Source organism: Oryza brachyantha, unplaced genomic scaffold (genome assembly GCF_000231095.2).
Source record: "Oryza brachyantha unplaced genomic scaffold, ObraRS2 ChrUN-Ctg46, whole genome shotgun sequence".
NCBI classification, from domain to species: Eukaryota; Viridiplantae; Streptophyta; class Magnoliopsida; order Poales; family Poaceae; genus Oryza; species Oryza brachyantha.
The window spans coordinates 113,818-130,308 of NW_024427246.1; the positions used below are offsets into that span (position 1 = coordinate 113,818).

The 16,491-nt window shown below is 49.6% G+C and overlaps 1 pseudogene; it reads right to left on the reverse strand.

The window, feature by feature from the left end:
* Positions 1–279: 279 nt before the first annotated feature.
* LOC102709425 lies at positions 280–2,536 on the reverse strand (annotated as a pseudogene).
* Between the last annotated feature and the right edge of the window lie 13,955 nt (positions 2,537–16,491).

The window sequence follows — 16,491 nt, forward strand, 5'->3', positions numbered from 1 at the left end:
TTCCATACATGCCCATCTACAAACAATACAAGAAATGATATCACCCGAATAGTCATAGAAAGACCATATTGATGATCACTAAAGATTTGTCTTACTAATGCATTTCATCCAATCCAAATTAAGGTGCCATATTACATGGCCAGTACATAAGTTCATGCAAATAAATAAGTAGCAGTCTTGGTAATACATATTGTCTCACAAAGTAAAAACAGAGATAACGAGTTCATGCAAAAAAAATAGTAGCTTTCTACTGCTGGCCTTCCTTCTCACACCATCTCTTCAACCAAGAGAGTCTTCCCGCCTTGGTGGTAAGAGTCTTGAACATATCACGATGTTCAGCTTTCACAAATAATCTTGTAGCCATGAAATGCTCCGCACTTCCTTCTGTTGCCCCACACTCCACCACCAAATCCATCACTTCCTTAATGGAATTGAACCTAAATTCACCTTGCATCACTTTGTTGGCAATATCTCAATTGGTATCCATAGTGCTTTGAATATTCCTCATTATCCTAACCATGGGGTTCTTAACCTTCTTGTGTGGACTAGTGGCGGTGCTAGTTCGCTTCACTGGTTTTTTACCCAATGAGCAGTCTATCGGTGTGTCGCCAAGGTCTTGTACATCACCAGTTCCATCATCCCCTCCAACATTTTCTCCAGGTGCGCAAGCAGAAGAACCATCAACTGCAACAGTACCAAACATTTCATCCAACAAATCTAAACATTCTGGTGGTCCATGTTGTAGCTTCTTCCATTCAGAATGGCCCTAGAAATAACATATCAAATCTTTAATTATTGCAAGAACTTAAAATATTTTGATGAAAATAATGTACATGAGACATGAATTATTACCTTGGTGACTTTTTGCCAGTACTCATCAGGTGCAGTAACTATTCCTTTTGCATGATCCCATCCAAGCCCTGTGTCATTGAGGAGACCAAGCCAAAAGCTATACATGGATTTCAGCACATCCCACCGGTTCTTTAGTTGTGTCTTATTGTGTCTTAACCCTGTCTTTTGGAAGTACTTTTCGGCTATGATCTGGTACCCTCTAGGAGTCATTATCCCAATAGGCCTATTGCCGTCTTCAATTTGTTCTATGCATAGTTCACAAAATATCCTATTGTATGTGCTAGACCAATCTGCTTTGTCAAGCTCCTCCTTCTATTTGATAGATCAAACACATCAAGGTTCAGTTAAATCCAATCTTCTTTTCTAATTCTTTTTGAAGACAATAATTTAATCTTATATTAGTGGGTAACATGAACTGTAGCTAGAGTAACTATTCTCTACTTTTGACCAATCATATGTAATACAGTTTACTGTAGGGTATATATAATATTTCAATGTTCCATGATATTCATATTTGTTTAACTTTTCAGGTCAGCAGAACACAACACAACCTTGTTAAGAGCATGAAGCAGTCTGGTGAATTGGTGATGGTATTAAGACCAAACATCTTACTCGTGTAATTGGTAATCTTGATAAATTCCATGCAAAACCATATGGAACATTAATAGACGATGAACAGAGGAAATTGCAATGATCTACCTGCTGCTTTTAAGGTCCTTAAGGGCAAGAAGGTGACAACAGAGAAACTACGAAAAGAATGTATCTATTGTCATGATCTACCTGCTGCTTTTAAGGTCCTTAAGGGCAAGAAGGTGACAACAGAGAAACTACGAAAAGAATGTATCTACTGTCAGAAAGGTTCGCTTTGACTAATCCTTTCAATTTTTATTTGAAAGCCTTTTGTTTTGCTAGATCAAGGTCTCTTTTACTTGAATATATGAAAAAATATAGTGGATGATATCACTGTTTTCCTACTTTTACTGTCTTGTATTTTTCATGTATCATATCATACAAAGCAGCAAAGTTACTTTTTGATTTTTATCAATCAAATAGGACGAGCTTGACAAGGTACACATACACGTTAAATGCAATCAGATCAACCTAATCCTTGCAGTAGAGGAATGCGTTAAACCTTAATTCTTGTAAAGAAATGAAGTAGACATACCATTCCATGAGGCACATTGTCCATTGTTTCTTCAGTGTAGTCATTGTCTGCACCAGCTGCTGCCTCGGTGTCACCGAGAACAATTCCACTGTTGGAGGGCCGGGGTGGCATGTATGGAGCCTTGTTTCCTCGGCCACCACGCGCGGAAGGTTTAGTGGCCGGTCTCTTCCCATGTCCAGGTCCACCACCATGCCCACCACGGTGTCCACGGCCTCTGCAAGGGGGAGAAACATTTGCCACCGCATGGAACACAGCGGCGCCATGGTGCTCAGCGCTAGTGCCATGGAGGATGGGTGATCCATTAGATCTGCCAGCGCCATGGAGGCCGAGCGAGCCATGAAGATTGCCTGGATGTCCATCTTCGCTGACGCCGTGACCCCAAAATCCATCCGAGAAGCCGCCGGAGTCATGGAGGCCAGAAACACCGTGGATGCCTCCAGATTGGGATCCATTTTTCACCACTTCCTCACGGTATCGAAGGGCTTTCGAGAGGGAGTCCTCGCCATCTACAGAGTCCATCTCTGCCGGAATGGTTTATGGAGGTCTGCAGATTCGTCGTCGCTTGCCTGGTCTGCCGCAAGCACACAACCGCCTCAACTCGCCAGGGCGACGCTGCCGCACGCCCCACGCGCCTCAGCTTGCTCGGCCCGACGCAGTGGTATATGGTGGCAGGTCACGTAATTGTTTAGAACTAATCAAGGGTAGTAGGTCTTTTGCCATCTAATAAGCTGAAAAAGCTCCTCTTGGTGAGCTTATTGGATTATAATAATCTATCCTCCAGATTATAATAAGCTATAAAAATAATCTACTTGTTTCACTCAGCTTACTAATAATAAGCTAGATTATAATAATCTTAAGCTGAAAGAAACAGAGCCTAAGCTAAGCACTATACTGAGGAGAAATTTAACAAAATATCACTTCATGGGAGTGGCTTTAACGAAATGTCATCGTCTACTGAGCTCTTATAAAAATGCCACCCTCCTTTTTAGATTCTTAATCAAATATCACTCTCAGGTATTTGAAGGGTATTCTTATTTTTTTGGCATAAAAAAAATACGCGAAAAGTCTAAATTACCCCTCTCCTATTCTGAATAGGTGGCTTCTCTCTGGACACAGATCGAACTCCTCCCACACCGAGATGGAACTCCTCCCTTTGATTTTTGATGGTTATTGTTGTTGGGAGATATATTATGTGATGTATTTGTTAGTTGAGATGAAGTTGATATTTATTACATGATGATGAATGCCTCAGATTTTGTTTTAGTGTTTGCAAATCAGTTAAATGCATGCTGCCGCGTGAGATTTAATTTTTTGCTGGGCTGGAAGAGGGCATTTGGGTGGGGCGTGGTGGCTGGACAGACCAGGAAAAGAGGCTCATGGTTTTAAATTGAGCAGGGGCATTTCGGTCATTTCGCAAATTATTTTGGATGAAAAATAATAAGAATACCTTCAAATACCCGAGAGTGACATTTTGTTAACAATATAAGAAGGAGAGTGACATTTTTATAAGAACTCGGTAGAGGGTGACATTTTGTTAAAGCCACTCCTATGGAGTCGCATTTTGTTAAATTTCTCCTATATTGAGTATGTGTTTAGTTCCAGGGATAGAATGGGTTGGGATACAGTCAACTCATCACTGACTCTGTTTGATTGGTGGATAGTGGGATGGGTTAGACATAGGAGAGGAATATTTCTCTCAGATTCAGGTCCAACCCATAACACCAAAACGGTGAGACGGATTCGTCCCAGAACGACCACGACGCACAATGGGGTGTCCATTTTATTTATTAAATTTATTTAAAATATATTATTTGTATAAATATGCATCCAATTACTTTAGGTTATTCATATATTAATCCTAGTATTTAATATTTTATTTTGGATATGAGAGGTAACCTTTATCCCATCTCATCCCTTCAACCAAACAAAAAACAGGTCTAACGCATCCCATCTCATCCCTTCCACCAAACAGAAAACAGGGTCCAACTCATCCATCCAACCAAACAGAAAAATAAAGCCAACTTATCCTACAATCCAGGGATGGATCCAACCCAACTCACTCGTGCACGAACCAAACACATCCTAATATAGTGCTTAGCTTAATCATGTTGTTAAGAACCTCACTAAGCACTATATATTGGAGGTGCCCTTAACAGGAGAGGAAATAATTTTCTCTCTCCATTTCATATTATAACTATAGGTGTTTATCTATATCCATTCAAGTATAATAATGTTTTATATATGTCGATTCATTAGCACATAAATAAATCTACATAAGACCGCACAGTCTTATAATGTGAAACAGAGGAAATAGTTTTTGAGCATCTCCAATTCTTCCTTAAAACAGAACTTTAGAAATTACGCAAACATATTGTCAAATATATTCCTATTATTTACATATGACTAATATATCTGTGAGGTGCACCTAAGTTACCAGTAATCCCACAAGCCACAACATTGTTGCACTCGGGAAAGATATAGAAGCACAAGCTCAGCGAAGTATACTTACTTAGCAGCGGAAATATGACACATAGGCTTAGCTTTTTGAAAAAAAAACAAACAGGCAACAAGCAGAGGATCCAACAACACCACAGGCAAGCTTGAGCGAAGAAGCGACCCTGACACGAGCGATCTTGGTGAAAACCTGATCTTCTGAACCACATTTTATGCAAGAGGTGGGTACAAAAGTACCTAGCAAACCATAACCATAATTAAACAAAAATATAATGTGGGATACCTATACCGGGGGTATCCGGAGACTACACGAATACGTAAGGTCAATGTGGTACCGAATAGGAATGAGAAAAATATCTGTATAGTGGTAGTTAGGAGTTTGGTACGTACCGGATTGCATGCCGTGTACTTTGTACCCGAGCCATAACCAAATTGGGATAGATCTTAGTCTTACTATATTAGGACTATCGTATCCGTAACCCTTCCCCCACTATATAAGGGGTACGGGGTGCCCCTTAAGGGCAACAGAGATTCATCTGCGCAATATAATCGCCAAGTAGGATTAAGGTATTATCTCGCCACGCCGAGAGCCTGAACCTAGGTAAATGGTCTCCCTCTTCATCTTAACCATCGAATTCTGAGCCCGATAACCACCCTGTAAGCTTATTGCCGACATCAACCGTCAACAATTGGCGCGCTAGGTAGGGAGTGTGCTATCTTTTCTTTTTCAATCTAAAGCTCTTTTCAGCGAAGTTCGATGGACTTCAACTCGGACATCATGAAGAGGAAGTTCCCACCGAGCTCGACTTTTAAGTTCGGCGGCATCAGGCTTCAGACCGACTAGTTCAGTGCGCTGTCATACAACGACTCGAGCTCCTCCGACTCCGACAAAGAGGTCTGCCGTTTTGAGCCCGACGAGAAGGCATCAGGTCAGACCTAGATCCAATCTGGGTCACACGACACTGAGATGCTCTCCCCCGGGTTGGATCAGCAGGCAAGCCAAGGCGCAACTCCGATGGAGGTTGAAACCAATCTTGAGGCAACGCCGACTCCTTTGGCCGACGCTTCTGAGACTCATAGCAGCACCAGAAGCTTTGTGCCGCCCTGAGAGGTCTTCGTCGCCGGCAAGCCGGTGTCACCTTCTTCTGTAGCCAATCGGCAAGAGGAGGAGGCGGCCCGACTAGCAGAAGAGGGCCAACTCAAGGAGGAAAGGGAACGCCAGGAGCGGGAGGAAAAGTGTAACATACCCAAGCCCGTAAACCCGAGAACTAAATTTAACTTAAATGCATCATGTGGTTGGGAGTGATTTTAATTGTTTTTGGATCTTAATCATCTCATCATCACATGCAATAATAGACCTAGAGTCACAAAAATAATTAATTTGGTATTTATGTGCATCCAAAACTTCTGCAAAAATTCTGAAAAATACCTTGATATGTCAGAAACCAACCCACAAATTTTCATAATTTTTAATTAAGGTTTGATAACTCTTTGATTTATTTTAATCTCTCCAAAAACCTGAAAAACTGTTAGTAGATTCAAACTTGCTCTCTTCGAAAAATTTATTTAAAAACCTCTTTTAAAAGTTTGGTTTCATCCAAAGTCTTCTACTAACTTTCTTCTAACACCAAGAGGAGTGGCACACGCTGGATCGCTATCTAACCATTTCTTCTCATCCTCCAAAAATCCTTTGCAGCCAACTCTACTTGACTTAGCCTCCAAGCCAGATTTCAAATTTCTTTCAATGACAAGAGGGCTCCACACCCCTAGGACCCACATGGCAGCCTCCCACTCTCTCCTCACAGCCTCCACCGCCCCCCATGGCCAATGGAAGCCCAAGAAATCCCATCATAGCACCAGCCACCTTCTCTCCCTCTCTCAGTCTTTGTAAGCATTTCGTCGAACACCTGGCGGGCGTCTTCCTTGAAGTGGAGAAAACAGCACCCCTAGCTTCCCACCATGCCATGTCGGGCCTTCTCCACGAAGCTAAGATGTTAGCCGACGCTGCTGATGGGTCTAGACACCGTGTCTACATACCCATCGTCCACCTCGCGCCATTCTCCCCAATCACCACCCGGGTACGACTCCATTGAAGGTAGACGAGGCCGTTCCGACCAAATCACCGCGCCTAGACCAAATCTCCTCCTCCACTACTCTTCCACGGCACGCTGCACACGTCCTGACGCGTCCAGCCGCCCTGTTCCATCGTCGCACGGCTCGAGAACGCAGGGACAGAGCTTAGGCCATGGACCGAGCTCACGGGCACCGCGTCCAAACTCCACCTTTAAACCAGCCCTCGCGCCAGCAGGCTCTCCTACCTCACCTCTTCACGTTCCAAGCGAACTTCGGGAAGGAAACCCCTTGGGATGGCCGGAACGCGAGCGCCCATGTCGGCGCCGGCGAGCCCACGTCGCCATTAATCTCTCCTAGGTGAGTCTCACGAGAAACCGTCCGCGTCATCCTTCTTAGCATCCCTCAGTGAACCCATTTTACCCTTGTGCTCAGACGAAACATCACGCCGAGCTCATCCGTGCCTCTTTTGCCCAAGAAGCAATCTATCGAACACGTGGTGGGCGTCACCGACCTCGCCGCCGGCCAACGTCTTCACCGCTCCCGTGGACATCGTTTCGTTTGTTTCTTCGCTTGGTGAGCACCCTAGTACCTTGAGACATCTCTGGCACTAACTATTTTGCACTAACCGAGCCCTTGCATGCACTAACTAAGCCACTACAAGCACATGCATGGCCATACCTAGACATGTCGTCGCTGTTGCTCGTGTTCCATGGGCTACGGACCAGCATTTCCCTCACCACCACCACTCACGGATGCACAAGGACCCCCTCTACATTTTCTCTTTTGCGCTCGAATTGATTCAGGCCACCGATCGTCGCCGGCGAGCTGAAAATCCAACTCACCCATGGCTGCCCCTTGTTTGAGCCGACCAGGGACCTCCTTCGGAGAATTCGACTAAAGCTAGGGTCCTATCTGAAAACTGCCTAGACACATATTACGGTAGCAAGGGAGTGCGGGTTGATTTCCTATCTTACGAGGGCCTTTCTGCAAAACGCCCCTCACTTCAGCAAATGCCATTCACTGACATGTGGGCCCGGCTGAAATTAAATTTTGAAAACTGATTTCTATTTTTTTTAAGCTGAGAATGAGCAGAACTTCAAAATTTTGTAGAAAATTCATTTTAACTCCGAAAATTGTGAAACTAGTTTTGTTAGATCCGTGGAACTGTGAACTATTTTAGAAAAATATAAAACTTGGTACTTTTTGTACAAACTTTTCCTTTATTTTTGTTTTTCCCTAAATGTCTCCTAGAGCTTGTTAAATCCATAACAAATTGAAAATAGCTCTAAAAATTGTGAAACCACTTCTGTTAATTCTCTAAAATCATGCTCTGTAACTTTGTAAAAGTAATTTTCTTCACTTCTATACAAAAATGTTGCTTAATAAAACTTAGCCCTTTTTAAACCTTTTTAATTATTAAATGCATATCTCTGTAAAACAAAGTGATAAAATAAAAATTTCTTCACTAGAGGCCACCTGAGACCAGCACACACTCACTGCATAAGTCTCATGCATTTTCATGCATTTTTGGTTTTTATGCATTTTTGTATTTATCGTATACGCGTATTTTGAATAGAGGAAGAATACGTCGAAGAAGAAGAGGGTGAGTTTGTTGAAGACCAGGTTCAGGTGTTTGCGGACGAAGGCAAGTCAGCCCCTCCTTTGACCACTTTGATCCTATGTTTTATTGGGCTAAATGATTCTATTGCAAACATGCATACGTTAGCTAGTATTAATTTTAGTAAAATAAATTATATAAATGTGGGAATGGTAGATATGACCAAATTGCGGCATAACCTACCTTGAAATATTGAATCCTTACTGGTTGTAACCATAGGGTGCTCTTGGATACAATTATTGTGTTATTTGGGATTATGCTATGCTTATATTGCCGCTATATGCTTATATATTCGGTTACCGCCTTACAAATTACTCTTTTTGGTAAATGTTATATGTGAAAAAGGTTATTTTGATGCTGCTGGACAGAATTTTAATGTGTGAGTATTGTGAATAGAAAATGGAGAAAACTTGTTTTTAGACTTGGGCGGCGAGTGGTGTACATATGGTAGTAGATGTGCACCGATAGGGGGAGCGTTCGCCCGGGTCGATTAAGGACCTCACTCTATGTCACCAACTAATGAAAACAGTACAAACCACATGTGCTAAGTATGGGCTGGCCTTAACCTATTAAGTTGTTTAGAGTTTAGCCTTGCATCTTGGTAGGCCGAAGAGTATGAGTTACTGGGTTTTGGTAACTTATCGGAACTTCCTATGGCTTGTGATTTGTTGAGATTGGTTAATGACATGTGGTATGTGATGATTTGAGCGGGCAGTCTGTCCAATACAACGGTGCCGTGCCTCGTGAGGGATTCCGGGTAGGGTTCCTTACGGCGCTAGGTTAAAGCGTGGGCCTGCTACCTAGTGGCGCTACTTTGCTAATAGCGTGGGTAAAACACACATCGTGCTGGTGCAAGGCTAGACAATAAACAATGTAACGGTTTTGTTATGACCTCTAGATCACACTCAATGTGTAGAGTGTGGTGATACCGACGGGTATCGGACAAACTAGAGCGATCCATATCATGTGGGCTTAAAAATTGTACAAACTCTGCAGAGTCTAAAACTAATCGATTAGCCGTGCTCACGGTCATGAGCGGCATGGTGAAGTGTCATGAGTATAGTTTGTGATTTTGATAAACTCTTTGTGAACTTGAAAAATGGTTGGAATGTTTTGTTGGTGAACTTGGGTAAAGTTCGGGGAATGGTGATGATATGATGGTAAGTGGTGATGATCTACCTTGAGGGGTAGACGCGTGTTATTTATTCATTTACATTACAAGTTTTACTAACTCTATACTATTGTTAAAAAAAAATTCCGTTGAGAAAATGTTGTGAACTAAAACTGGCATTTATGCAAATTAACCTATACACAGCTTATCCTTGAATACGGCCAACATGTAGCATGCTAGGGTTGTCACCGACTTGCCAGTACATTAATTTGATTAATGTACTGATTTCTTGCTTTCTTTTACTTGTTTTTGGTTCAGACCCTGCTGCAGGTATTGACTGTTTGGATGAGGAGTTTGATGCAGCTTGTGATTTCCAGGATGGTTCTAACTAGGGATTTACCCTAGCCGGTTTGCCTATGGGCTTTTGGGTAGCACGCTTACCGTATGAACCAATATGTATGGCTTGTCGCCAAGTACTACTTAGAACTTATTAAGACTATTTATGCGTTATGCTTAGAACCACTTATAATTCGGATATCGTGCTTGAGATGAGTTATGTGAGACTATGTTGCATTCCTGGGCAACTAGTCCCACATGAGGATGGGTTTGAAATGGTTGAGATAACCGGGGAATATGCCTTTGTTGAGATCGAGTCTCTGGGTACGCTTTTGGTTGCCACCATCGAGTGGTTGACGGGCGTATGACGTAGATGACTGGCGTGGCTATTCCAATGGTTATGTCTTCTATTTCATATCCGATGGCTTAGAGCCTTTGTAGTGCCCTCTTCAAGACATGTTGGGGTCTGCGATGAGGTTGGGTGGTTACCATAATTATTTGGGTTTAATTTGAGACCCCATCCATCTAGATATTTCGCGCTGACATGTCTCGGAGCATCGCACCACCTAGGCTTTGGGACGTCCTCACAAAAAGGAACGACATGCGGCGCAATATCACGCCGCGCTGCGACTCCAATCTTAGAAGATGCAGCGTGATCTGCTCCAAACCCAAGTTGACGGGCATGATGTCTTCAAGACGCCCCATCAGAATGTCCGTGCGACTGCCGATCTACTCGGCGACATCATCCAGCAGCTCCCACAGCTAGATCTACCTATGGTAGAAACCATAAACAAGGTCAAGGTCATGGTGACTACTGCTGCAATCCAGCACTCCCTCCAACGCACGATAGGTACCCCAGCCACTCGTTCGGAGGCTTAGTCATCTAGATCTCCTAGGTCTCGGGCGAACGTCTCCCGGCAACCGACTGGGACCCGGCCGCATAGCGATTGCAGATCGCGTCGGCACTCACTTGACTCAGCGCCGAAGAGAGACTCCATCGAAAGGCAACGCCGCATTGATGACGAGGTTCGCCGACTGGATCGGCAACAACAAGAGCTCAGGGCCAAGAAGTGGTGCCTCAATCAAGAGGACTCTGCTGACCTTCGCTGCAAGCTCGAACACCAACGCCACACCCGCCGGGAGGACCATCGTCGCGACCGGGACCACCAAAGCCATAGCCAGGCATCTAGGCATTGGTCACCCGAGAGCTCTGACACTAACATGATAGACGGTGTCCCAGCCTTCACCAAGAACTTAAGTCAGTTGACTTGGCCGACTGGTTTCAAGCCCACTGGCATTAAGAAGTACGATGGCTCCACCGACCCGAAAGCATGGCTCACGGTATACTCCATGGCCATCCAGGTCACAGGAGGCGACACCAAAGCCATGGCCAACTATCTGCCAGTTGCCTTGGACGATTCGGCCGGACATTGGTTGTCGGGTGTCACGCCCAGAAATTTACACCAAATTTCTGAACAATAGCATGTATTAAATCTCGGTCCAGGCATCAGCCCGAGTACACACTATGACAAATCAATACACAGTTCCACGACTTAAAAACAAATAAAAACAATTATCTATCGAAATGCAGCGGAAAAGGAAAACAAGACTAGACTATCTAATCTTCAGCTTCAGCTGGCGAAGACGGCTCCACACCACAGGCGCTCTCGACGGTGGACTGAACCTTACTTCAACCTTCGGAACAACCTTCTTCTGACACAGGCTCTGGCACTTGCTCTGGTGGGGGAAAAATTAAGCAAGGCTGAGTACAAACCACCGTACTCTACAAGTAACACCCAAGAGAGGGAGAATAATGAATGCAATAGGGTAACAAGGATAGGCTAAGGTTAACTTGCACAAAGCTGCAGTAATTTAGCAAAACAGTAGATAGAATAGACTGAAATAAAAGTAAAGTAAACATTTAAAATAAGCATCCACTGTCCAACGTTACACCACGTTGCAACAGGCCCAGACCGCTGTCGAACGTTACACCACGTAGCGACAGGGTCAACCCTCTGTCCAACGTTAAACCACGTTGCGACAGACCCAAACCACTGCCAACATTACACCACATTGCGCAGGGTCAAACCAGTTCCAAGATTAAGAAAATTATTAAAAGGGGTTCAACTAATCCCAGTGAATCTGTCAGTTCGCCCAATAACCGCGGGCACGGCTATTCGAATAGTTTTACTCTGCAGAGGTGTACAACTTTACCCACAAGACATGGCTGCCAAGCATGTTACCATGCCCCAACGTATCACCACGATACCTCAGTACGGAAACCATGATAAGACCTTTCACCTAACCCTCCCTAGACCATCGCACCACATTTCAGGTTTCACCCCCTCCTTTACACCAAGTCAGGCAGTCCCCTCTTGTGCCTTGGTAGATCCGGAAGCAGGAGAAGCTTTCGTTACACCACGATTGCCCGTCCATACTCCATCACGCCTACCCTTGCCTGGGTACGTCAAATAGGGACAAGCTAGATTACGAGTCTCACCGTTGCCCATTCTGGCTTGTGGTTAGTACGTGTAAGACCTTCAGGGTTTCCTGAGAACCGGTCCTTAATTGCCATGGGCACGACTCTCAAAACCATGCACCCACAGCCCACCATAAGCAATATTTTAGTTGTAATAATCCACATCGGGAGATTAATAATGATTACACCCATTAAAGGTCTATTAAAGTGTAACAGTAATTAAATAATAATTGGTGAGCTAATTGAACTAAGCATGGCTAAGCATTGACTAACCCTAATTCTAGTCAAATTAATCCTGGGATGACAATAATAAATGGGAATCAACGGATATATTGGTAAATTCCCAATAGATAAATACAATAAATAGATTTGCATAAAACAATGCATGTTTGAATGTAAAAGCGGGGATTTTATAAACATAGGTTCAATATGATCAAAGAAGGGTGCCACTTGCCTTGCTTAGACCCACGAGGAACTTCGGCGACGACTTCGAGAACGAACGGCGCTGCGACGGGGTCAAAACCTACGACAAACAAGGCAAAACAAACAAAACAGGCTATAAAACTACTGAAACAGGGAAAGAAACTATTTTTAATGGATTCTTGGCATTTTTCTAGATTTAATGAAACTTGAATGGACCTAAACGGAGACTAGATGAATTACTTATGAATTTTAGAAGTTTTCTGGGTTTTTTAGCTAAACAGAAAAGTTCTAAATCAATTATTGCGCAATTAATGGGGCTACTGACGTCAGCGAGGAGAGAGGAACTGACGGCTGACAGGTGGACCACCTGTCAGTGGGAGAGAGAGGGAAGTGGGCGGCTGACACGCGGGCCCGGGGGGAGAGAGAGGAAGGGAGGGCGCGGGGACGACTGACGGGTGGGACCCGCTGGCCGGTGAGAGGGAAACAGAGAGGGGAGGAGGGCGCGGCCGGCTGGCGGCGAGCGGCGCGACGGCGCGGCGGAGACGGCGAGGGCCGAGGAGAAGGGGGAGGTGGCGACGGCGATGACCGGCGGCGCGAGGGCGTCGACGTCCGCGACATCGACCGGCGACCGGAGGGCGATGACGGCGTCGGCGAGCACTGGCGCGAGGCGACGGGCGGCGAAAGCGCACGGGCGCAACCCGGCAGAACAGCGGCGACGGCGACTGGCGAGCGGCGACGGCGGCCAGACGTCGGCGACGCGGAGGCGACGACAACCACGGCGGCCGGCGAGAGGGGCGAGCTTCGCACTCGTCCAGCGACGTCGCGCGACTCGGCGGCGGTCGGCCGGAAGGGGGGAGAGAGAGGGGAGGAGGATGCGGGTGCTCACCGGCGGCGGCGAGAGCGCGGGCGGGTCGGCGAGACCGAGGCGGAGGTGGCGACGCGGGCGGGAGCGGGAGATTGGCGGTGGCGGTGGAGATCGATTGGCGGCGGTGAGGCGACCGGGCGCGACGGCGACGACGCGACGGAGGAAAGCGCGGCGCGGCGGACGCTCACCGGTGACGACGAGGACGGCGACTGGGAAGGTGGCGATGGCGAAGGTGGTGACGAGAACGGCGACGACGAGTCGGCGCGGAGGAGGCGGAGACCGCGACGGGGTGGCGCGGCTCGGAGCAGCGACGAGCGGTGGGAGGGAAAGACGGTGACGGACGCCGGCAGCGGGGCTTGGTGACCGTGCGACGACGGTGACGAAGGGCGGAGATGAAGGTGGTGGTGGGCGGAGGGGCGACGGCGACGCAAAGATGACAATTGCGACGAAGTGGGGAACGGCGGCGTGGGGACACGGCCGAGAGGGAGAGGGATCGGGGCGGCGCGGCGGTGAGTCAGCCAGCAGCGCGGCAGGCGGAGGAGCTCAGCGACGGCGTCGCGAGGGAGAGGGGGATGGGATGCGGCGTTCAGCCGGGGAGGCGGCGACGGCGCAGCAACGACGGCGTCGGCGACGACGTCGGGCGGCCACAAGCGGGCGGCGACGGCGACGACGGCGCGACGACGACGACCGGCGTCCGATGACAGCGCGTGGCGCGCGACCGAGCGCAGCGCACGGCGACGACGGCACGGCGGCACGGACGGGAAAAGCGGCACGGCTGTTGGGCCGGCGCAAGCGGAGCGGCGGGATCGGCGGCGACCGTTGCGAGCGACGGCGCGACCGGGGGAAAGCAGAGCGATGGTTGCGTGGGGGAGGAGGTGGCGCGGTTAGGCGGCAGGCGGCCGGGCAAACGGTGGTCGGCGACGTCGGCGCGACAGCAGTGGACGGCGGCGACGACCGACGGCGCGGCGAGGGGCGGTGCTAAGGATCGGCGGTTAGGCGGGGACCGAGGAAGAGAGGAGGCACATGGCCGACGGCGGCAACGGCGCCCGACGGCGACGGCGACGGCGACGACGCGACCAGCGGCAACGGCGCGGGACGGAGGCCGGCGGCCGGCAGCAGATGCGTCGCAGCGGCACGACTGGGACGCTGGGCAGCTCGGGGAGGCAACGACGGCGCGACGAGCACGGCGGTGCGGCGAATGGCGGGAACGAGCGGCAAGCGGAGGGGCGATGGCAACGCCCAAGGCACACGCGCGCGCGGCGGCGGCGGCGGCGGCCTCGGCTGCATCCTGCGGAGAGGAAAATGAGGGGAGGAGGGGAGCAGAGAGGCTCACCGGCGATGGGAACGACGGCGACAGGTCGGCGAGGAGGCGAGACAGGTGGTGACGTCCGACGGCGCGACGGCGACGACCGGGCGATGGGATTGGGGTGGCGGTGGCGAGGTCGGGAGCGGCGGCGACTGAGTGGCGAGAGGATGCGCGGGTGCTGGAGATGCCCGCCGGCGACGACCGGGGCGGTAGCAAGTTGGCGACGGTGAGGCGGAGGTGATGACGCGGGTGGGCGGCGACGTCCGACGACCGACGAGGAAATCGGCGGCTGACGGCGACGGAGGGAAGCTTCGGGCGGAGAGGGGAAAGTGGCGGTGGGGCGGCGGCACGGGGATTTTATAGGGTGGTGGCGCCGGCTAGGGCGGGGCGTGTCACGCCCAGAGTTTTATCCCAAGCCTAAATCGTAAAAAGAAATCCGTAAATAACAATTGGCTTAATTAACTCAGGAAAAATCCCTCTAAAAGGTATTAATTCACTTAAATCGAGGCTCGCAAATCGACTAACAGGATTTAAATTTAAATTGCAGAAGTATAAAATTTGGCCAAACAAAATAATTTAAAATTCGGCAAAAGTGGGGTTTTCCTTTTTCCTCCTTCTTACCTCCTTTTTCCTTTCTTTTTCCCTTCCTTCTCAAATTGGGCCGAAATCCAATTTTCCTCCCTCTCTCTTTTTCCTTTTTCTTTTTCTTTTTCTTTTTCTTCCCAGGCCGGCCCAGCCGAGCCGGCCCGTCTTCCCGCTCGGCCGGCCCAGCCGCGCCGGCCGCTCCCTCCGCCCGCCAGCGCGCGCCCGCTTGGGCCGCGGCTTCGGCCCAGCTCCCGCGCCGCGCCGCGCCCGCGCCCGCGAGTCCGGGCCGCCTCCCTCCTCTCTCGCGCGCCACTGACAGGTGGGGCCCACCTGTCAGTGACCGTTTCGGCCGCCCGCGCCGCAACCACCGCCGCCGAGGCCGCGCCGTCGCCGACTCGGTCTCCAACCTCCGCCCGCCCTAGCCGGTGCCTCCACGCTATAAATCCCGAGCCGCCGCGCGCCGTCGCTCACTTTCCGCCGTCCGCCCGAGTCGCCGCCGCGCTGCTGCCTCTCGCCGCCGCCGCGCAACTTCGCCGTCGGACACCGGTCGCCACCCACCCGCGTCACCACCTCCGTCTCGGCTTCGCCGACCTTCCGCCGGCCCTCGTCGCCACCGGTGGTCGCCGAGCATCGTCGCCGCCCCTTTGTCCCTCCCGCCGCCGTGCCCGTCGTCTCGACGCCGTCGGCCGATCTCGTCACCGCGCGTCGCCAGCCGCCACGCGTCTGCGTCATCACCTCCGCCTCGCCCTCGCCGACGCGCCGCCTTCGTTGTCGCCGCCGGTGAGCGTTTCCCCTCTCCCTCTCGGCCGTGTCTCCACGCCGCCGTTCCCCACTTCGTCGCAATCGTCATCTTTGCGTCGCCGTCGCCCCTCCGCCCACCACCACCTTCATCTCCGCCCTTCGTCACCGTCGTCGCACGGTCGCCAAGTCCCGCTACCGGCGTCCGTCACCGTCTTTCCCTCCCGCCGCTCGTAGCCGCTCCGAGCCGCGCCACCCCATCGCTATCTCCGCCTCCTCCGCGTCGACTCGTCAACGCCGTTCTCGTCACCACCTTCGCCATCGCCGCTTTCCCCGTCGCCTCGCACCAGCGCTTGCCGACGCCGTCGTCGCCCTCCCGTCGCGCCGTCGTCGTCGTCCTCCCCGAGCCACCGCTGTTCTCCCTTCGGCGTCGCTGCTCCTAGCGCCGTCGCCAGCTCTCGCGTGACCACCCACTGGGTCGCCGCC